This window comes from Acomys minous (assembly GCF_964271855.1).
Source record: "Acomys minous genome assembly, chromosome: 3".
Lineage (NCBI taxonomy): Eukaryota > Metazoa > Chordata > Mammalia > Rodentia > Muridae > Acomys > Acomys minous.
The window spans coordinates 132,157,054-132,180,903 of NC_140485.1; the positions used below are offsets into that span (position 1 = coordinate 132,157,054).

The window sequence follows — 23,850 nt, forward strand, 5'->3', positions numbered from 1 at the left end:
CCATTCTCTAGCACAAGAAGGCAGCCTTCTCAAGCAGGTACTTCTGTTTCTTCTCCGTTTCTTTACATTCCTCTCCCCTGTGGCTGTAATGTACTACTGTGTGCAGTAAGGCTGGAATCTCAGAGCTCACCTCTCCTGTGAAAATATGTCCATTTTCTCTCTCTTTCATTGCTCCTGGGGACATTTTTACAAAGTTTCCGGCAAACGGTATCATGACGTTAACATGTTAAACCTGACCTTGGTCCCGTGGAAGTTCACCCTGGAAGCTGCATTCAGCTGAGTCAGAGGGCGACACAGTTATCTTTTCTTAGCACAGCACTGACAGGCTGCCTGACTGGCTCAGATCTCGTCTATTTATTGGTCCCAGGTCTAACTATGGGGATTCTTTCTGTACGGGTGAAACAGGCGCGAGTCTAAAAAGTTCCGGCTTGGACTTCGTACTTGCCTCAACATGACCCCGTTTCTTCATCTTTGGTGCGGGTGACTTATGTGAGCTCGGTCTAAGCGACTGGAATAAAGTCATTATTTGTTTCTCGAAGGCAGATGAATTTTCTGAAAAGCTATGCAATCTAGTAACGTGCAGTCTTGTCCTGAAGTTGCCCCTCGATAGGTAGGCAAGTTTTGTGCCCTGCGGGTTTGATTCTTTCTGACCTGAAAAAATAACCATGGGTGACTGACTTTTTTTTTTTTTTTTTTTTTTGAGGCAGGGTGGTGTGTGTGTTAAGGACGGTGCGACACAGTGTGTGCCACTCGTTGGTGACGTGGTAGTTACAAAAGGCAGAAAAGGACACTTTCATTTTGGCCACAGGAAAGCCACTCGTTTCCTGTAGTGGAAAGTCTCATGCTTCATCAAGAAATTGCCAGTGTTTGTTTCCTCTGACATGCCCAGAAAAATCCTAGATGGTTACAATTCATTAGAATTTGTTTTAACCTAATATAAGGGTTGGGCTTTATTAAGATGATGATCGTGGCACAAAGTACCACCCACCGGTGCCAGATGTTTTAAAATTAGCTCCTTGGGCCAAATCTAATAGATTTACAGAGCACTTCTACCAACAAGGCCGCTGGGAAATGTATTTGGTTTTGAATTTGAAACAATAATAAAGACTGAAAGAGTAGACATTGGAGTACCAATTAAAAGTATTTGAACTTGCTTTTAAAAAGTCAGTAGGGCGGGAACTTCTGTGATCTTGGGTTCAACACCTCTTTCTCGTCATTAAAATTCTTTCCTGTTTCTCAAAAAAAAAAAAAAAAAAAAAAGATGTGAAAGTTTGCTCTTGTTTTGTTAACATCCCGAGAAGGCCCGTTTGGAGCTCGGCATAGATACACTAGTGTGGAGGTTGCATCCACTCTTGTAATGACTGGTGGATTTTTTTTTTTTTTTGGTCACAGAAATTAGTAACAAAACTGACATAGGCATGAAAGACAGGGCACACAGGAAAAACATGGAAATAGTGAATAGTGAATCCCAGGGTTATATTATGAGGAGGATGTGTTGGCACTTGGAGGCAATTACTCAGTTTTGTTGCTCATGACAGCAAAGGAAGAGACTAAAACACCAGAGTATTAGGCTTGCTGCAACAACAAAGTCAGGCAACTAACTGCCCTTTTCTTCAGTGACGCCTGCCTTTCATTCAGTATAGCACTCAGGACCATCTCTCTTCCGTCTTCCTCAGACATGGACGCTCCTGAGCTATGTAGACTCCCCGCCAGGTACCTGCTGAGTCTCCTTACAGCAGCAGTCATCTCTGCCGTGTCTGAGCTTGTCTCTCGTTTTGGTCCAGTTGGTTGGAATGCCTGCTGGAGATGGAGCTACGGTTGAGCTTCCGTTTGTTTTATGGGTACAGGGAGGATGCTATAAAGAAAAATAGATTAGAGAGTGACCAGCATGGTGTTAAAGGGCACAGGAGGTGTGGTCCTGTCCATTCCCTTACGCCTGCACTGAACGGCTGCTGTTCACTGAGAAAAAGATAACCACCTGTGAGAGCTTTGCATAGGGACTAGTCAAGTCTTTCTTATTTATTTAGTATCTGTGTATGTATGTGTATATGTATTTATGTGTGTGTATGTATGTGTGTATATATGTATTTGTGTGTGTGTGTTCTACAGTGAGCACATGAAGGTCAGAGTCACGTCTCTCTTCCCATCTTCACATGAGTTCTGGGAATTGAACTCAGGTCTCCAGGCTTTCACAGGAAGTACTTTACCAGTGAGCCATCTCACTGGGCCCCAAAATGCTCTTTTTAAAGGCAAGCACTTTACAGGTAGCTTTTTGCTAAAGGTGGTGATGTTAATGGTCGTTTTACCTCTTAAGCAAAATTCCAGTAGTCTTTTTCTAGGTCACCCTGGGACCACAGGAGCAAATCCATATGCACCAATAAATTCTATGACTCTTTCTAGAATATTTATATTCTCTCTCTCTCTCTCTCTCTCTCTCTCTCTCTCTCTCTCTCTCTTTCTATATATATATATACATATATATATATACACACACACACACACACACACATATGTATATGTCTTCTGAAATCTGTGACTTTTATAGATCCAAGGGGTTTGAGCTCTTTGTCCATCCCTAGAATATTCTGCTATAAAGCATATTACACTGCCTAGTTTTCCATATCAGCTAATGAGAAATCACCAATTCCATGCCTTAGCTCCTACTGTGTTCTAATTGTGCCATTCAGGCAAAGTTTCTCTTTTGGTCTCTAATCTCTATCTGCAAGAACGGAGTAGTAAGAGTTGCTTCTAGGTATGACTCCATGGACTAAGTGGGCTTACAGCACTCACATAACTACTTCAAGCCATGAAGTTTTAGGAACTCATTATAATGCTTGCAATCCCAGACAGGAAGGTTATGAGTTCAAGGTCAGCCTAGGCTACTTAGTAAGCCCCTATGCCACTCAACTACCCACATCCAAAGGAAGAAGAAAATGAAACTCAACTTGGAGAGGTCTTTTCACTCTAAGTCTGGTGTTAAATAAATGTCATTTGAACAAATGAGTAGAACCTAAGGGCAGCATCCTAGATAGGACAGATGGATGGATGTCCATCTAAGGGCAGCATCCTAGATAGGACAGATGGATGTCCATCTAAGGGCAGCATCCTAGATAGGACAGATGGATGGAAGTCCATCTAAGGGCAGCATCCTAGATAGGACAGATGGATGTCCATCTAAGGGCAGCATCCTAGATAGGACAGATGGATGGAAGTCCATCTAAGGGCAGCATCCTAGATAGGACAGATGGATGTCCATCTAAGGGCAGCATCCTAGATAGGACAGATGGATGGATGTCCATCTAAGGGCAGCATCCTAGATAGGACAGATGGATGTCCATCTAAGGGCAACATCCTATATAGGAGAGGTGGAAGGCCATCTAATTGTAACTCGGAGTTTGTTCTGCAAACATAAATGGGACTCATTCCTGCCCAGTTGGGGATGACACGTGCTGAAAGCATTCCTACTTTGTGGTCCACATGGAAAGAGAAGCCTGGAGCCCCACAATGTCCATCTCTTCATTTCCCCATCACCCCCCTTCCTTATATCTAAGCAGGGTCACACCTCTGTATGATGGGAAAAATCTAGCTGCGGCGAACACTTTAGAACCATGTAATGTATGCTTTGTATTTGTCTTCAAATCAAAAGATCATGTGGAAGGGTGAGAGGAGTAGCATGGTAGAGCAAGTACTTAGCGTGCATGAGATACTGGGTTACCCCTGGCATCATTAGCCCCCCCACCCCACCCCCCCACCCCCCCACCCCCGGCCCAAAGGAGCACTTTGGTTCATTGTTAGGCAAAGTCTCTTAGTCCATGCACACAGAGCTTGCATGCTAAGTTTCTAGTTCAGACCAAAGACCTAAGATAGGCTATCCAGTCCTGGTCCTATCTGTGTTTAGTGTTCATAAGGTTGTAACAGTAACAGTATTACACTAACATACTTGATGTTTGGGGAGCTCTGGCTTTGCTTCATGTCCTTCATCCCTCAGTGCCAGGATGCGTGATGCTTTTCTATTTTAGTGGGCATTGTCACATTTAACCCTCACACCAACCCAGCTCATCGGCAATATGATTTCCACCAAAGGAGGAAATTAAGGCTTTGCACAACTAGGTGATATGTCCCATACAGCTTTAGAGGTGACAGGCTAGTCTTAGGAGGCAAAAGTCCCTCTTGTCTCCAGGTCTCTGTTGTAGTCATTATTTGGTAGAGAATATACTGCTGCTTCTGAAGCATTTTGTCATTAGGAACCTTGTCCCTTGTTGATGTAAACTGTTGTGTGGCGCGCACAAAGAATTATTTAGTTATGTTGTAAAATCTTGCAAGTAAAGAGACAGAGGTTATGTAGTCCAGTGTGGTGCTAGGAAGTGATGTGTGTTTTGACCTGTGCTTCTGGAGAGCCGTGTGTGTGTGTGTGTGTGTGTGTGTGTGTGTGTGTGTGTGTGTGTGTGTGTGTGTGGAAGTGTGAGTGGAGAGAGTCTTCAGGCATGTGATCAACTTCAAACGTGAGATGGGGTGACAGTGAGATTTTGGAAGATGTCCATCATCTTCTCCCTGGGGTGTCAATGTGACGTGGGAGATATTCTCTGGAGTGAGGTGACCGGTGGCTTAGGTGTATGGTGGCCCTGCCATTTCTAGTGCAAAAACCATCGAGCGTCTTCTTGGTTGTATAGTCATCACTCCATTTTCTCAACTTCAGGGATACAAGCCGGCTTTCGCCTCTCACTTAAAGTCACCGATTATCACTTCTTTGGGGGTCTCCCTGCAGAGAGTCGGGATAAATGGGGGGGGGGCGTAGTCATCACCTGCCTTCCTTTGTTGCCTTGACGACAATCACTGAACCTCTTTGGTTACTGCTCATCACAAGGAGGTGAGGCAGGTGGAAAGAAGATGACAATTCTGGGGACCTGCAGTTGTGTAAGGTTAGTCACCTTGCTAAGTGATCGGTGGCTCTGATAGGTATCCTGATAGGTGTCCTTCTCAGGTGGCTGTCAGCTGAGTTCTCTAAGTGGATCTTCTTTCCGATTGTGCTTTAGAAATGCCACGCTGGTCCTTCTGCACACTTGGGTGTAACGTGCCTCAGACCCTTCCTCCCTCTGCTGCGCACTGAAGTAGTCTTGTTGGGATATTTCCTTTGACAATCATGACAAAGACTCTTAGGGAGTCCACAAGAAATCTTACATCTCTCTGCAAGATGGCATTTTTGAACTCTGACTATTAGTTTGCTACAATCCATCATCATTCAATGGGATTTGCTTTATTGAAACCTCACGAAGAAAGGGATCTTAGTAAAAGGTGGTCACATTGTGCATTCAACAACCCATTTCTGCATCCTTTTGTGTAAAGCTATGTGACATTCATAACTGCTTTTCCAATAAGAAATTTTGGGAATCCCATTTGCATGGGATTTTTTTTTGGCCAGGTATTTTGGCATCGAGTTTATTCAGAGTAGAATGTCGTCCAACTTGACTTACTTATTAAATTCTCAGGAATGAGCACTAACTGCAAAGCTCTACAGTGGCTCACTAAACTCTGTTCTAAAGAGCCTGCTACAGACCCGATTTGAAGGGCTCCAGGTGCCAACAGTGGGCTTTTGCTCAGGGTTGTACTGTGGTACCCTGGGGAGAACCTGGTGTCCATCCATGTTTGATATGCAGTTGTTGTGTTTGATTGAACATGGAGCATCCTTTGTTCTCTAGATGATTTATCATTATTATTTTTTAAATCAGGTATAGAGAGTTAGGCACGTACTAGGATGTATGATTGCTGCAGAACAACTGTGACATATACTTGATTGATTAATAAGGTAGAAAGTACCACATGCTTTGATAGGGATGAGCATCATTGTGTGGAAACACATAGAGAATTACTTCTGATTGGCACTGGGGAGTTTGCATCCAGAAGCGACACTTGGCCTTGACCCAGAAGGATGGTAATGTTGCCCTGGGGAGATGTTTGGGGGAAGACTCTAATCTGAGGTATGGAGCAATCACTCTGGGGAATCAGGAGTCAGTCTGACAGGAGGATAAGTAGACAGTATGCAAGGGGGTATTAGCAGAGAATTTAGGACTGTGAAGTTAAATGCCCCTTTAAGGACCTTGGACTTCATAGTGTAAGGCATTCAAGATTTTTGTGTGCGATTGGGAATGAAGTGAGGCCTTATTTTTGGAAATACTGTGTAGACTGAAGTTTTTAGTTGAAGAATGAGCACATCAATTTGGAGATGATTGGAATAGCGCAGGAGAGGTGAGCTGTTAATTTAAAGCGAACAACTTAAATTGGGCAATTTAACAACTCTTTTGAGGACTCGCTTTTTGAATTATGATTATTTGTGGAGGTGAAAGGACTTTGTTTCAAAAAAAAAAAATTGCCAGTCTAGAGAGGAGTGGGATAGGAGTCAAAAGATATTACTCTAGTGTGAGCCTGGGGGTGCAAGCCTTCTATCCCAGCTACTCAGGAGGCTGAGGCAGGAGGATCAGTAGTGGAAGATCTCCATGGATCATATGGTGAGTTCAACACCAGCCTTGAAATTTGGTGATATCCTTCCCAAAATAATAAGTTAGGCAAGGGTTAGGGATGCAATTCAGTTGTAGAAGGCTTGCTTAGCATATTCAAGGTCCTATGTTTAGTTTCCAGTAATAGACAGACAGACAGACAGACAGACAGACAGACAGACAGACAGACAAATGCATGCTGAGTATTTTGCTATCTTCATAATTTCAAGACGGGTCTAGCAACTAACTGCCACACCGCTGCCTAGAAGGTTCCAGTCCGGTACTAAGCAGGACACTTCAAGCGTGCAAAATCCTTTTTCCCTGGGATAGTTTTATGGCAAAATAATCTTATTTGGATAGGCTATAGAGTCATAAGAAAACAGCTCCTCTCTGTGTGAGATGGAGGCTGCCACAATTATCCTAATTTACACATACTTCCCAAACACGCACTCGACGCTGGGTACTTGTGCAGCGTCTTTTTGACGTTGGAGGCCTAACTCCTTACCAAATGGGTGGAGGCATGGCGCAAGGGGTCATGATCCCAGTGCTGGTACCAAATGGTGCTTCTGTAGCCCTTCCTTGTCCTCAGCAACTTCCATTTGGAATAGTGAGTGAAGAGGTTAGCATAGCACAATTAACCCCATAGGCACCTGCCTGGGAGTAACCGATGACTGATGTCATTGCAGGGCCTCCTTTTGAAGGGACCCTGTTATACGTCTTGCCACTACTGAAATGTTTCAGACTATGGGAGTTTGGAGCTGAGTTCAGTGATTGGAGAGGCAAAGAGGAGGGGCGGGAAGAGATGGAACCTTTTCCCTTTCTCTTTCTGTCTTGTCCTTTAAAGGAGTAGGCTATTGTAAGAGGCCAGGGTGACAGTTATGTAAGAAAAGAGGGCAAGTGTCGATTGGGGATGAGGATTGGCAGGAAAAACACTAAGCATGCTCAGTAATCTAATCTCAGTCGCAGGGACTCTCCAGGGCTGCTGAGATGTGCTGAGGTGTCCCGTGGTGGCCGATGTCCGGCTTCCCTGTTTTGCAGAGAAGTACAGGGCACGGTGTCACTATAGTGGAGGCAACAGCCTGGGTTGCTTTCGTGTCCTTCCCTGAAGTCCATTCAAACTTCACAAATCAAGCAGACAGCTGCCTCAAATCTAGTTTTCAACAATAACACAAAGAGGAGGAAAAAAAAAAAGAATTCATAGAAAAATGTTTTCTAGGAAAGGAAAAAACCAGAAACCCGAAGTCGGCTTACTGTAGCACTCACGTTGCATAAGCAGGATTCAAGTGTTGAGTATTAATCACTGAGGACAGTTCGCAAATTATCTGTGTTCAGATGAGACAGGCCCTCAGTCTCCTTTCTCCCCATCTGGACTCTGTCCATCTCACTCCTCCCTCAGAGCTTCGAGCAGAAGGGACTTCTAAATGTGCCAATTTTCTCCTTGTGGGAAGAGGCTTGGCCATGTGTTGAGCAAGGAGAGGGGCTTAAGTCGTTACACAGAAGTCTGGGGGCCCTGCAAAGCCTTAACTGCTTGGTAGGAAACCCTAGCATCCACCGCCATTTATTTTTGGGATTCCAGTACACCAGATGAGTTCGTAGATGTGTAAGAGTGTGGCTAAGAGGCTGCCCTAGACTTCTTCATCCAGCCCGTCAGTTCAAAATTTACTACCAGTTTTTAATTTTTTATGTATCCAACGTATTCTCAGAAGAGAGGTATTTTCTGTGGCCACGAGGAAACATAGATGAGCTCAAACCTTAGAGCCAAGAGCCGGTCAGAACATTTGGGGTGCGAGGGTTAGATTACAGGGGAAGAAAATTAATCAAGGAAACTGTTAAAACTATGAAGAAGGCGAACCAGAGAAGTCTCTTATCTCGGGCAAGCTGAAGCTCTGAGTTCGTATTAATTAAGAGACGTCAGAATCCGCGATGAATCAACTTGGAGTGTCATGTTCTGGTAACTTTGGAAGCTGGTGTTGGTCCCGACGGCTAGGATTTATGGTAGATTATATAATGGAATCCTGAGTTCCAAGACATCAAAGGAAAACTCTGGCTGTTTCCCCACCCGTTCTCTTGGGTCAAGCCTACCCAGTAATAAGCCAAGTGGAGGGCAGGCTAGTTATCTGAAATAGGCAGTAGAGATGGCCAAACCAGATAACAAATGACCAGAAAGTCGCTGTGAAGGAAGAAGAGGAAGAAGAAGAAGAAGAAGGAGGAGGAGGAGGAGGAGGAGGAGGAGGAGGAGGAGGAGAAGAAGAAGAAGAAGAAGAAGAAGAAGAAATGTGGACTGAAATAGAATAAAGAGTGAGGGTTAAATGCCAGGCAGATTGGTCAACTTCCACAGTCCAGCTTTGCAGAATGGCAGCCAATGCCTTGCTTCATGCAGTTCTTTAGAGCCAGCATAAAACAGGAGTGCAGAAATAAAGAGGTCACTGCTAAAGTGGTTGCATGCTTCTCCTTATCAACGTTATCTGTCTGTGATTGGGTCTAGTTCTGAGCATCTCCAGGCAGCGGATTCCACTCTTTAGATATGTGGGTGGAAGAGGTGGAGGAAGCCCGTGCAATCTGAGCTAGCATGGGGGAAAGGCTTCTTTTAGAAATGAGTTGACTACTATCTTCCATTAGCTCTTGAAGGAGAGATAAACCTGTTTTTTTATGATTCCCTGTGCGGGATTGGAATGGTTTTGTGAGAGAACAGGTGATTTTAATCCATTAGAAGACCAACTACCTTGTGCAGGAGCTTGATTGTTGTCAGCTGAAAAGATCCCGTGAACAAACTCTGGGAGGAGATATATAAATGAGCCCAGAACTGGAGGCAGGGCTTTTTGGAGACTTGGGATAGTTTTGGCTGTTCATCACTCCACTCCGAGATGCTCCTAGAGAGAACCGCTCAAGGGAAGGCTTCTGGGCTCCAGCTCCTGCTGAGGTTCCGGGTTCTGGTTACTCCAGGTTCCAGCAGAAGAAATACTGCTGATTACGCCAGGAGAATTGTTCCTCAGAACTGATATCCTTACAGTTTTGTTGTTGTGTTCCTTAATCCTCTTTTCGTATTGTTTTGGTTAGTCGGGTTATAAGTGATGTATGCTCCGTTAATAAGTTGTAATAAAATGTATTGGTTAAGAAACTTGAGCCTACAAGCCCTTCTCCCATCTACAGCACATATGTTTCCCACTGAAAAGACGGATGCTCTCTAACACTTCGGCTTCATTATGGTGCTATGCCTGCTAGTGGAACACAAGAAAGAAGTACACAAGCCTACAGAATAGTGTTTGGATTACTTCAGTTAACACACTCACACTCACTCACACAGTGGCAGAATCAGTGTGGTGTTCTTTTTCTTCTGTTTGATACAGGAAACACAAACTCTTTAATTTGAGCAGTTATTTCCCAACCCCAAAACAATTGTTCTTTGTAAACCTGTCAGTGTGGATTAATTTGCTGTTAGAATTTCTACTTGTTCTCCTCTCTCTCTTTCTCTCTCTCTCTCTCTCTCTCTCTCTCTCTCTCTCTCTCTCTCTCTCTTCCTCTTTCTCTCTCTAAGCCAGGGTTTTCTGTGTATGCCTGGCTCTCCTGGAACTAGCTCTGCAGATCAGGCTGGCCTCAAACTCTGCCTCCTGAGTGCTGAGATTAAAGCATGCGCCACCACTACCTGGCTCACCTGTTCTCTTTTAATTTGAGAAGAAAGTTTATAAATAAGACCCACCATTTCTTGTAACTAGGAAATAAAGGTATTCCAACATTTTAAACGGACAAACATTAGAAGGTTAAGCAAGATTTCCCCACTCTGCTGTATCATGTGCAGTTCCATCATGACACAGAATTAAAAAACAAGAAACAGAGACCCCCCCTCCCCGCCTCCAAGAACTCAGGTGACATTTGAAATGGTCCATTGTATACATCTATGAAACTGTCAAAAATAAGAAGATTAAAATGTTTTAAAACTGGAAGTGGTGATGGCTTCACAGCCCTGAGACCATGATGCCCTAACAAGCACGGGATTCTGTCAATGGGTAAATTGTGCCCCACGTGAATCTCTTAACCAATAAGGTTTCTGTTGAAAAAAAAAGGGTCAATGAAATATTCCTGAGGTATTCCTAAAAAGTCTGTTGAAGTTCCTCATAATAAAGTCACAATGCAGGAACAATTTTACATGCTAGGTAAGAAAGTTTTTGTAGGTGGTGAGCTAAAGCTGAACATGGAATGGTATTGCAGTAGCCCTCCTTTATTCTGAGCACGGGACACATTTTTCCACCACACTGCCGTGTCTTTGGCAAACCCGTAACGCACAGCTGGAGGAGGGGCACGCTGGGGTTGAATGCTTGCTTTCAAGTACTGTGGGCCAGGAGGTTTTTGTTCCTATGGCAAAAATACAAGTCATCCCAGGAACCTGAGTTCATACAGTGGGTCCTGGCCTGCGCAAGCATGAAGCCGTGGCAATCATTGTGCCAGTGGCAAAGAGCTCATGCCTTACTTAGTTTTTGTTTTCACATGTGTTTGTGTGTGCTTGTATGTTCACATGTATGTGGGCTCACGTGTGTGTGCAGGGACATAAACTCTAGTTTTTACACTTTTGTGTCATGCACTTTCTCTACCTCCTCCAGCCCGATGCTTTTGTTTGTGTGTGTGTGTGTGTGTGTGTGTGTGTGTGTGTGTGTGTGTGTGTGTGTGTGTTTCCCTATCTCCTCAGTTCTGTAAAGACAAAACTTGCGCCACTATATTTGGCTTGTTTTACATGGGTTCTGGGGAATAGAACTCAGGACTCTACACTTACAACTCAGGTACTTTACTCACCTAGAGATCAATGTGGCCCTCTACTTAATTTTGTGAATGAACGTCGTCAAGGAATGAGATGTGGGTTGATATGCAGAACACAGAGACCACATTAGTTTCTAACTGCCTTGTTTCATTTATATAGGGCCCCAAACCAAGTTCACAAAGGAAATCATTTGAAATTACCCACAGCCCTTCTTCCTCTCCGGTAAGTGACAAAAGGAAGAAGATACCAGGAGAGATAAAAGCACAAGCATCCCTCAGTGTCATTTGTGCCATAGCATCAGATCTCAGCCTGGCTCTCCCAGGAAGGATGTGGACACTGATTTCAGTGAAACACAGTGAGATGTGTGTGGCCATGCTAGTTGCTCCCTTCTGTCCCTCGCCTTCTTCCTTGACACGTAAAGCCTAACTTGGACATGTGTTTGGGGAATGTGCCTGTTGCATGGTGAGATTTCACAAGTGGTTCTTGAGTTGAAATTAAGAAGGCGATCTGGTTTAACTGTTCACCCCATTGGCACTGTGTGTGTTGCGCCTTCTTTTCTTTTCTTTTCCTTTGTCCTCTTCTTTACCTCCTTCCCCCTTTTCCCCTTTACTTTCTTCCCTTCCCCTTCCCTCTTGCCTCTCCTCTTCTCCTCCCTCCCTTTCTTTCTTCCTCCTTTTGTGCTCTCTCCCTGATTTGAACCCTTCCTTTCTCTTCATTCCCCTCCAATTTTCTTTCTCAGATGGGCCTCGAGTCCAGGGTCTGGTACCCGCATGGAGGCTGCCTTACCACGGACGGAGCATCTTTATATCTTTATGTGTTATCAGGGAGAGTCACCAACTTACCTACAATACAAACTGCCTGCCCTAAATTCAGATCCCCACCTCAATGTTTTTAAAGCTTTCAAATTTATTTTTTCCCCCCTCTCTCAACAGCTTTGCAATTGCTGCTAACAAGCGAAAGCATTTCCTTCTTTGACGTCACCACCCTCTTTTTCTATTGCTAATTGATTTGGCACTGATAAGAAGCGGCCATTTGAATTTATGCTTAACCCTAGAATGGAGAACAGACTTAGATATTTCCAGTTGCTACCTGATAATAGTCTGTCGATAATTAAGAACCCTCTCTGCTGAACTTAATTATACAAAGGGACAAGTGGAAACTGGATAAGAGAGTGTATACTGTGAAAACAGGCAAGCAGCCACTTCGCATGTATTGTGGACACCAGTCCCAACATTTAAAAAAATATATCTTATTAATTTATTCATATTACATCTCAACTGTTATCTCATCCCTTGTATCCTCCCATTCCTCCCTCCCTCCCCTTACTCCCCTCCCCTATGACTGTGACCCAACATTTTTAAATTAAAAATTAAAACTGGAAAACATCTTACTGACTTCCAAATCTCTTTCTCACTTCCTCCGTAGAACATTTTTGAGCTAGTTCACCAAGCTCTTGGAAAGCCATGCCTATATTACAACAAAAGTCCACAGTGTCACCACCGCCAGCTGTGTTTATCTGCAGCTTTCGAATCCAGTAGCAGGCATGTGATATAAAATATTAAAAGCCCCTCTGGTTTGCAAATATCATGTTAACCTTCAAAGCCTTCAAAAGCACAGGAAATCTGAGTCAACGGAATAGTATGTAAGTTTATTTTTATATAACCTGTCTGAACTGCGAGGGAGGGGTGGGGCATGGATGTAGGCCTGCCAATCTGCGCTGCCAGCGAACTAAACCCGATCTCACCGAAAGCCAGACTGGCAGGCTTCACTCAGCATGCTGGCTCCCTACTTGAGAAACTGGGCAGTCTGGGGGAAGCACTTCAGGAACTGTTCTGTTGAGACCGTGTCTTGTCCAACTGTGTAGGAAATGAAGGGTTCTAGCAAAGCCTTTACTCAGTGACTCATCAAAATATTAAATAATTTTGCCAAGTTGGGACTTAGTCACTGTCCTCAGAACTGCTGTGGGACTGGTCGGGCAAGTCTTCAGAAGGTGCAGATGATCAACTGCCCTCAGGCACAAGGGACCTTCTGAGCCCCTCATCTGCAGAGGACATGGCCGACTGCAGGCTGTTGAGCAGCACCCAGACCCCCAGCTCCTCTGGCTTATTAATTTAAACAGTTCTGGTTTTAATCTCTCCATTAGGAGATGGAGCAGCTGAGAATCTACCTTCATGAGAATCTCTCTGGTGCTCTGGGGATGGCTGCCTGTGGGTATTTCCAGGAAGATGGTGCCTGTAGCTATTTGCCAGCTCAGTGCACGCAGCTAGTTTGATTCCTCTTTTGGATAGCAGGGAGGAAGATGATGAAGAAAAGGGAAAGGGCAGGGTTTTGCAAACAAATAAGTCCTTCATCTTGATGGGGATGTGCCATTCTGGGAGATATGGTGCCATATACTCTTTTAGTATACTGTTCTCTGTCTGTCCCTCCCTCCCTCCCTCCCTCCCTCCCTCCCTCCCTCTCTCTCTGAGTGTGTGTGTGTGTTATATGAACATGTCTGTGTGGATATGGATGTGTGTGTGTTAATCCCCATGAATTTGTATGTGGAGGTCATAGGTCAATGTCAGGTCACCTGCCCTGTTTCTCTCCACCTTTCTTTTTGAGAAGAAGTCTCTCACTGAATATGCGCAGCTCAGTGTTTACCCAGGATAACTGGCCAACAGGCTCCAGGGATTACATCATCTCTGACTCTTGGTGCTAGGACTGCAGACACTTACCTCTGCATACAGCCTTCAAGGGTGATGGAGGTTGTAACTCATGCCGTCATGCCTGTGTGACAAGGATTTTATGCATGGAACCACCCTCCCAGCTCTGTTCTTGGTGTGTCCCTGTGTCCATGGCAGTCTCTGCGTTGTCGTGTCTTTCTCTTCTACCTTTGAGGTTCTGTATTCAAAGTTTTTATTAACTCCAGAAAGTGCTGCTGTTGCTAGGATTCTGACAGACGTCTGGGGCAAAACAAAACAAAACAAAACAAAACAAAACAGCAAAACCCCACCAGGACTTGGGATACCACTGAACTCATCTGTCTAAGTAACTGGTCCACTTCAGTTCCGAGAGCAGAGTTACCCTTCCCTATGTTTGCTGGGGCTAAAAAATAATCCGGAGCTTCTTTTCCATTCTTAAGCTTATTTAACTCTGTGAATGATTGAATTCTGCTCTTAACCAGAAATGCTAAAGGCCTGAAAAATAACACATGATGTGTATGTCAATAGATTAGCATCGAGCCAACAAGTGACCCTGCTTCCTTCCCATCCAAGTTTAAGGCCAGTTTTTTATAGGTAGAAGATGGTTCTTTAAAGTCCTTTTTCTTTTACAGCCTGCTTTTCTTGTTCCTACGTTAGCTGAGTTGTCAAGCAGTTGACGTCCCTGTCAGCCTCTTGTTACAGGGACAACTACCTGAGAGAAATGTTCTAAGAAAGGGAAGCTTCATTTTGGCTCATGATTTCAGACACTTCGGTCTTCAGCCCCACCTCTGGAGGCCGGCAGTGAGGTAGAGAATATGGGCCAAGGATGTTGTTGATGCTTGTTTTCAAGCTCAGACCTCTGTACTTCTTCTGGCTGCTTAGGGTCAGTTGGGTTCTTTTGGGGCAATACCAGTCTCCATCAACAGCAAATGCAGCAAGGAGTCTCTTCTGAGCTGCTGCACTGAAAGTTTCTCTTCATCTTCAAGCTGCCACACCATCCATCCATCTCTGGTGTCTCCAAATTGCTACATGCCTCATGTCACCACAGCATGCCACGCTTTCTTTCTCTCCGGGCTCTCCTACTTTTCTCCTCAGAGTCCTAGACCCCTCTGTGCAACAAGAGGCAGGTAGTTATCAGCTGGCAAAGACCATGCCCCACACAAAACAGTTATTAGCTGTGGACAAACTAAAGCCCCAGCTAAAATTCCACACTTGGAATTAAAACAAAAACATATTTTCATAACATAACTGAGTTTACAAAGAACCCAAAACTTCCATTACAGAAAGTGGAATGCAGACAAAGAATACTCATCTTCAGGCACGAAGGAAGCAGAGGAAGAGATACAGGAAAGTACTGGAGACAAGGTTTATCTTTCCAAGGCATGTATCCACCTTCCTCCAAATGGGCTCCGCCTCCTAACTCCACCACCTCCTAACAACCATTACATTGTGCCTCTATCAATAGAGTAGTCCATTAATGAAGGCAGAGCTCCCTCTAACTAGTGCCACATCTGGGGACCAAGCCTACAGCCCATGAGCCCTGGAGAGGTATTTCACATCCAACGCATGGCAATATTCATCCATCCCAGCATTTTCTGGTGCATCGTGCTTTGCAGAGAGCCGCTCATTTGGTCATTTGCACAGCTGTCAGATAAGTGGCAGGGGACCTCCTTGCTAGCATAGTAAGCCAAGCTTCAGAGAGACCATGTAATTTCCCGCAGTCACCTAGTTGTGAAGTACATGATGAGACTTGAACTCAGGAAGCTCCCTCAGGGCCCTGGGTATTGTAAGTAAGGTGGGGTTTTAGGTTATGAGTGCAGGCAGAAATCTTAGTTGGCTGGAAGAAAAATGAGTACTCTACGGGAAGGAAAGATCTTGTCCCTGGAAGAACTTATAATCAGTCTGAAAGGAGAAGCTCAGATCTCACTGTGGTTTAGCATTCCTGTGTCTCTGGTGTGGGGCGGCACTCTGTGATTTCCTCTCTCCTGTTTCAGACTGTGTCCATCTGAGGTCTGAGGTTGAGCCCTTCCTCATGAGGGTTTTATCCCTGCTTATCACTGTGAATACCCTTTCCTATCTGCAGGAGCTGCCATATACAGCTGGCATTCACACATTATCTCTCACCTATCTCTTTTTATTTTCAAATGAGCTATTTTTATTTTTGTTTTTATTTTTTTTACATTTTTTTAATTTTTATTTTTTTAAATTAATTTATTCATATTACATCTCAGTTGTTAGCCCATCCCATGTATCCTCCCATTCCTCCCTTCCTCCCACTTCCCCCCTACTCCCCTCCCCTCCCCTATGTCTGTGTCTGAGGGGGACTTCCTCCCCCTGTATATGCTCATACGGTATCAAGTCTCTCCTTGGTGACCTATTATCTTTCCTTTGAGTGCCACAGGCATCTCCATCCAAGGGACATGTTCAAATATGGGGCACCAGAGTTTGTGTGAAAGTTAGATCTCCTTCTCCACTCAACAGTGGAGACTGTCCTGTCCATCGGCTAGTCTGGGTAGGGGTTCGAGGTTTACTGCCTATTTTTTCCTTGGCTGTTGCCATAGTTTGCGGAGGACTCCAGGGCCCAGACTTGCCTGTAGTTTTCCAGGACCTGCTGGATCCTTCTATTTCCTCTTTCTCCCAGGCTTCTCATACCTAAAGTCTCAATAGGATGTCCTCCCCTCTTACCCACTATCCTGGTAGGTACAGTTTTTCATGGGGACATACACCTTGGACTAGTGTCTTGATATAAGTGAGTATATACCATTTAGCTCTTTTTGCTTCTGTGTGAACTCACTCATTATGACAATTTCTAGTTCAAGCCATTTGTCCACAAAATTTGGAAATTCCTTGTTTTTAATAGCTGAGTAGTATTCCATAGTGTAGATGTACCACAGTTTCTTTATCCATTCTTCTACTGAGGGACACGTAGGTTGTTTCCAAGTTCGGGCTATTATGAATAAGGCAGCTATGAACATGGTTGAGCATATGTCCCTGTTGTGTGGTAGTACATCCTCTGGGTATATTCCAAGGAGTGGAATAGCTGGGTCTTGAGGAAGCCCTATTCCCATTTTTCTGAGAAAGCACCAGATAGCTTTCCAAAGTGGTTGTACTAGTTTGCATTCCCACCAGCAATGCAGGAGTGTTCCTTTTTCTCCACACCCTCGCCAGCATGAGGTGTCAGTTGAGTTATTGATCTTAGCCATTCTGATGGGTGTAAGATGGAATCTCAGTGTCGTTTTGATTTGCATTTCTCTGATGACTAAGGAGGTCGAGCATTTCTTTAAGTGTTTCTCAGCCATTTGATATTCCTCTGTTGAGAATTCTCTGTTTAGTTCTGCGCCCCATTTCTCTATTGGGTTATTTGGTTTGGTGGTGTTTAATTTCTTGAGTTCTTTATATATTTTGGATATTAGACCTTTGTCAGATGAAGAGTTGGTCAAGATCTTTTCCCAGTCTGTAGGCTGTCGCTTTGTTCTCTTGACAGTGTCATCTGCCTTACAGAAGCTTCTCAGCCTCATGAGGTCCCATTTATTAATTGTTGATGTTAAGGCCTGGGCTGTTGGTGTTCTGTTCAGGAAGTTGTCTCCTGTGCCTATGAGTTCCAGACTCTTGCCCACTTTTTCCTCTAACTGGGTTAATGTCTGTGGTTTTAGGTTGAGGTCTTTAATCCACTTGGACTTGAGTTTTGTGCATGGTGACAAATAGGGGTCTAATTGCATTTTTCTACATGTAGACATCCAGTTAGACCAGCACCATTTGTTGAAGATGCTGTCGTTTTTCCATTGAATGGATTTGGCTCTCACCTATCTCTTAATCTATCATTGTCCTCTATCTATTATCTATTATCTATTATCTATTATCTATCTATCTATCTATCTATCTATCTATCTATCTATCTACCTACCAATCACTCATCTATTATCTATATATCCACCTATCATCTCTCTCTCTCTCTCTCTCTCTCTCTCTCTCTCTCTGTCTCTCTCTCTCTCTCCCCTATTCATCTACAATCTATCTATCCACCTATTATCTATCTATCTATCATATACACTATTATCTATCTATATATCCACCTATCATCTATCTATCCACCCATCCATCCATTTATCCATCATCTGTTTGTCTGTTATCTGTTATCTGTCTATATCATTTATCCATTTATCTATATTCTATCTTCATGTCTGTCATCTATCTATTATATATGTTTCTTTCATTTATCTACATCTATCTATCTATCTATCTATCTATCTATCTATCTATCTATCTATCTATTATCTACCTACCAATCATCTACCGTCTTTCTATCATATATCTATTATCTACCAATTTCACTTAGCAAAAAAAACCATTGCCCAGTATCTTCATTTGTTAAACTCAACTCCATGTCAGCTTCTCTCGTACTGGTGAAAGTGTGTCACAGAATTTAGCCTCAGACCTGAGAAGCAAAGGGACCCTTTGACCAGTAATCCCTAGTCACACCTCAGTTTTACTTTCCTAGTGAACTCTACCATGGGCTACTGGAACACATTATTTGGGGAGTTCTGGAAACATAGGAATTAAAGATGGACATGACTCAGACATACAAAGGCTACAGAGAGATGGGTAATCCATAAAATTGGAAAATCACACATGAATAATCAAGAAACGACTGTAGTATAACAATGTGTGTTCCTTTCCACTAATAAGCAAGCCACCATTATGTCTCTTCATTCTCTGTTTGGGACAAATTACTTAGTGGGTTTATTTCTATTCTTACTGCCACCTATTTGCTGTGACTTTTCCCAAGGCTCTAATCTTGTCTCTGAGTGAATTACAATCCAGACAATGTATTCCGGTGTTGTTCCTGCTATCCCTGCCTTTATGTCTGGCTGCAAGAACAAGAAGCTTCTTTCATTAATTTGTCACTAGCAGGAAGCCAAAGATCACTTTGATGATGGTTGATTGAGCCAAAGATTGACTATAGTTTATATAATTTATTCTGGCCTAGGCAACAGCACCACACAGTTAAGTATACTGTTTTTCTCCTCATACTATTGACCTGACCTGGAGTCGTAACTAAGGTGGATCAGAACATTCTGTCTAGTCTGGAGCTCTATGTATACACATGGAGATCTTAGTCATCTGAGTCCTTGGATGCCATAGAAAGTCAGGTGTCCAGTGATGGACTCTGTTAAGAACATGCACAGGTGTAGTTGAGTCTCTGCTGTCTTCTCACTACAGTTCTCAGTCATTGTCTTGGTCCTTACGTAAACCACAGCGACCTCTTGTCCATCAAAGTGTAAATGGCATTTTACTCCTAGTTGAGAATTGCCAAGTCTTTACAGAATAGTGTTCTCATGCACTCTGTTCATACACGCAGAGCACATTTCTTCAGATCCCATCAGCAACAGGAGAGATTGTCTACTCTGCTTAAAGAAATGGGTCCACGTTTCCAGTGCTTTTTAAAAAATTGCACTGGCCAGTCAGACAATGTGGCGAGAATCTTATACTTTATTTTTGCTTTTTTAAATCAACTAAGAAGCAAGTCCTTCTGAGGGACGAGTGGGAGGGGTTGGGAGGTAGATGCTAGCCCCAAGGAGCTGCTGTTTACCTTGCTGATGTCATGTCCTTCCAGGCAGATTTGCTAGGATAAGAGCCAGCGTTTACAGGTTGTCCCAAGAGCACACAGGGTCCCTTCCCCAGTCTTGTTTATCTTCCCACACTGCTGCCCTGTCCCTGCTTCAGCGAGAGAACCCTTCCCACCCAGGAGGGACCGCAAGAGGGAGACGGTGGCGCTTCCAGTTCCAGTTCCAGTGTGAGAACACTGTAGGAATCTGTGTCCCTGGAAATCTGAGAAATGATGAGAAAAAACATTGCTGGTTTCAGATCACAGCAAGGCGATGTGGTGAGAGGCGCCCCAGGGTTCAGCCTCCAAATGCAATGCTTTGTGCCCTGCTCTGCCGGAGCCATGGCAGCCTGGGGAGCGACGGGCTTCCACCTGTGTGCAGTGCCCTGTGAGACACAGCACAGGGGACCCAGAGGCCCAGTGGCATTCTCTCAGGTTGAAGGAGCATCATTGTCTTCCTCAGACTTTCGTTTAGAAGTGATCATTGTGTTTTGATACTGTAGAGTGCCTATGATGTGGAGCCAGTTTAAAAAAGGAGAATAGAACTTGCCTATGATCTCATCAGGCACAAATAATCACCAACACCTTAGTATATTCTATTTTAGAGCTCTCTTCATAATATATGTACGTATGTATGTATGTATGTATGTATATATTTATATGTGAATACTGAAGAGCATAACAATGCTCTCATGTGTAGACAATGTGGTAATAAGTTAATGAAAATCCAAGATACAACATAATTTTAATTTTTACATATGACATAGAAAACTTATAGATATATAACATATACCTGTGACATGAATACATGCAGATACAAGGTCATAATTTGCATATTGAGTTTATGTTGTATTTTGTAAACTTACCTTATAGTAGAATTTATTTAGTTGCTTATGTATTTAGAGAAGTTTGACCATCTACAACTCTTTTATTTCTTAGAAGTAATCCTTAAATGTAAAAATACAATATCAAAAAGGAATATTGCTAGGATATTGGTAGGTTTCCCCCTCCCCTTTCTTTTAGAAAATTATTATACTGCAGAAATTCCAAGTGGGTCTGGAGAGATAGTTCAGAGGTTAAAAACATGTACTGCTCTTTCAGGGGACCTGCATTGTTTCCCACTGGGATTTTCTCACAACCGCATCTAACTTTAGCTACAGGGAATCCGATACCCTCTTCTGGCCTCCATAGGCACTGCACTTATGTGCACAAACCCACATATAAACCCACACATATGTAACTAATTAAAGACTTGAATTTGATTTACGTTTTGTTTGTTCTTGTACCATGCATGTTTTCTGTTATGCTGCAGTCTTTTTTCTTTGTTTTTGTCCTATTTCTTTTACGTTTATATTTTAAATTTATTCTCTGGCAATTTAATACATATATACAATGCATCTCGATCACTCCCACTTTCGAATCCTTTTGACACTTTTCCCTGGAGCCCCTCAACAGCTTCCTCTCCTACCTTCATGGCCTCTTCCTTTTCAGTGCAATGCGTGGAGTGCAGTCAGTGCTGCCCACATGAGCATGGCTGTGGGGTTAGCCTCTGAAGCACGGGCAATCCATCAGTGGCAGCACCGCTCAAGAAAAAGAACTCTCCTTTCTCTAGTAGCCACCAGGTGCCAACCACTCCTCAGCTACTGATGAACCCACATAAACCCCTCCTCCACCCACAGAAGCCTCTCCTCCACCCGCATAAGCCCCTCCTCCACCCATATAAGCCCCTCCTCCACGCACATAAGCCCCTCCTCCACCCACATAAGTCCCCCCTCCACCCACATAAACCCCTCCTCCACCCACATAAGCCCCTCCTCCACCCGCTCTGGGGTGTTGACTGGCTAGATCTTGTGCAGGTTTTGTGCAGGTGACCAGAGATGCTGTGAAGTTATGAGTGCAGTGGCTAGCCATGTCCTGAAGGCAACATTTCACAGTAACCCTCCTCACATTTCAGCTTTTATACCCACCGCTTTTCTCAAGTTCCCCTGAACCTATCCCATGAGAGCTGAGCACCGATGGTCACTTATTTCCAGCACTACAGCCAGTTATGAGTCTCTATGCTGTCTGTTGCCCACTGCAGGGAAAAACTTCACCAAGTAAGGATGAGAGCAGCGTGGATCTATGGCCATGAAGACATATGTTTAGAAGGCAGTTTGCTTCGTTCCGTATTTTTCCTTTGTCTTTCAAAGTGACACGGCTCTTGCAAATGTCCTCAGACCCTATTCTTAGCCATTGGTAGTTTTAGTTTCACGGTAAATTCCCAGATATAGGACTGCTGGCTCAAAGTGTGTGTGTGTATTTTTAAATTTTAATATTTTTTTCCATTTTATTTTCTAAAAATATTATAGTGAGCCCACTAGGAATGTTTGAGAGCATCATTTTCCTTACATTTCCACTAGCATTTTCCTCACCAAACAAAAAAAGCAAACCTTAGCATTTTTTCACTTTCTAGTTTTTTGGTAGTCTAGTAGGTGTTATTAGCAAGTATCTTATATTTCTTTCTTTCTTTTTTTTAACTAATGGAGCTGTCTATCATTGCACACTCATGTTCTTCTGGATTCTGTAGCTGTTGGTTACTTATGTGCATCTTGACTCTCTCCAATATAGTTGCATTTTTTCTTACTGATTTATCACAAGAAAATCTGGTATTTATCACATGACAATTATGTTTTTCTTAAATGGTAGTTTAGTTTTATTTATTAAATTTATTTTAAAATTTCGATGAGCATAGCTGGTTAATATGTGCATTTTCTCATAAAGTTTTCAGTTTTGTGATGAGAATACAAGACAGTGTTTCATAATACTTTATGCAAATATAGTATTTATTTTTTGCTGAATGTGTTGTGTGTGTGTATGTGTGAGAGAAAGAAGGGAGAAAGAAGGGGGAGGGGAGAGAGAGAGAGAGAGAGAGAGAGAGAGAGAGAGAGAGAGAGAGAGAGAGAGAGACTATGTCTCTGTTGGGTATATGCACTTGAGTACAGCTTTCTGAAAGGGGCATCAGATCCCCTGGAGCTGGAATTACAGATGGGGGTGAGCTGCCCAACATATGTACTGGGATATGAACTCAGATCCCCCAGAAGAACAATTTGTGCTTTTTAACTGCTGATCCATCTCCTTGGTCCAAGAGTAGTGTTACTAACTACAGTTGTTTTTCTTTGACACGGGCTCCTGAACTTGTTTTTCCTAAATGAAATTTTGTATTCTTTACCAGTATCCTCTACAGCTCCTCACCCTCTCAGCTCCTCACCTGCTGATGATCACTGATTATTTAGTCTCTATGTCTACGAGGTCAACACTTTTAGGTTTCATACTTGAGTGAGATCACGCATATATGCCTACATTTGCCTTATTTCACTTAGACATCCAGGTTCATCCTAATCTTTACAAATGGCACAATTGCTTTCTTTAAGGCTGAATAGTATTCTATTAGATGCACAGACGAAAATTCCTCTATCCATTCATTTATTGAAAAAAAAAAAGACTGAATCCATGTTTTCACTGTTGTGGAAATGCCTCGGTGAACATAGGAGTGCAAATATTTCTTTGACTTATTGTGACTGTAATATGACCAGCTGTTCCAAGGCCCTGTTGCCTTTATCTCTCTATCCATGGTTTATGAACCAGAGCAACCCCACTCTCCCTTAAGTTGCTTTGTATTTTTGTCACAGTGACAGGACAATCACCAAGATTGTCAAGGAGAGCAGGTGCTGAGAGTGGGGAGGAGTCCGTGTTGTCGGGTGTTGTACTCAGGGTTCTTGTTGCTGTGATGAAACACCATGACCAAAGCAGCTTGGGGAGGAAAGGGTTTGTCCAGCATGCTTTCCCAAATCACTGTTCATCTCTGAAGATGTTAGAACAGGAACTCAAACAAGGCAGGAACCTGGAGGCAGGAGCTGATGCTGAGGCTATGGAAGGGTGCTGCTTACTGGCTTGCTCCTCATGCCTTGCTCAGCCTGCTTTCTTATAGAACCCAGGACCACCAGCTCAGGCATGGCACCACCCACAAAGGGCTGGACCTTTCCCTGCCATCCAGTTAAGAAAATACCCTACAGGCTTGCCCATAGCCTGATGTTAAGGAGGCATTTTCTTAATTGAGGTTCTCGCCTTTCAGATGACTTTAGCTTGTGTCAAGTTGACACAAAACCACCCAGTAAAATGGGTATACACATCACGGCAGCATTTCTTTCTTAACAGTCACTTCTTAACCATCAAGTTGCATCTCAAAGCACTCTGAACACTTGAATAAGTGAGTGAACTTATGGATGAGTGTCATAAAACATCACAAAACACTGTAAACTACGTTTGAAAAACAAACCCAAGGTC

General features: G+C 43.4%; 1 protein-coding gene across 4 annotated transcripts in view; it reads left to right on the forward strand.

The window, feature by feature from the left end:
• The window catches only part of ESR1 (estrogen receptor 1), a 366,771-nt gene that overhangs the window by 17,384 nt on the left and 325,537 nt on the right, over positions 1 to 23,850 (forward strand). The window contains exons 1-3 of one of the 4 annotated variants that reach the window (XM_084775859.1): positions 1 to 37; positions 11,401 to 11,463; positions 12,667 to 12,883. The exon at positions 1 to 37 is cut by the window's left edge and continues 386 nt beyond it. The exons of 1 other annotated variant lie outside the window; for it this stretch is intronic. The gene's annotated coding sequence lies outside the window, so the exon portion shown is untranslated. The remainder of the gene's footprint in view (positions 38 to 11,400; positions 11,464 to 12,666; positions 12,884 to 23,850) is intronic. 2 more of the 4 variants (XM_084775858.1, XM_084775857.1) reach the window with 2 other exon arrangements.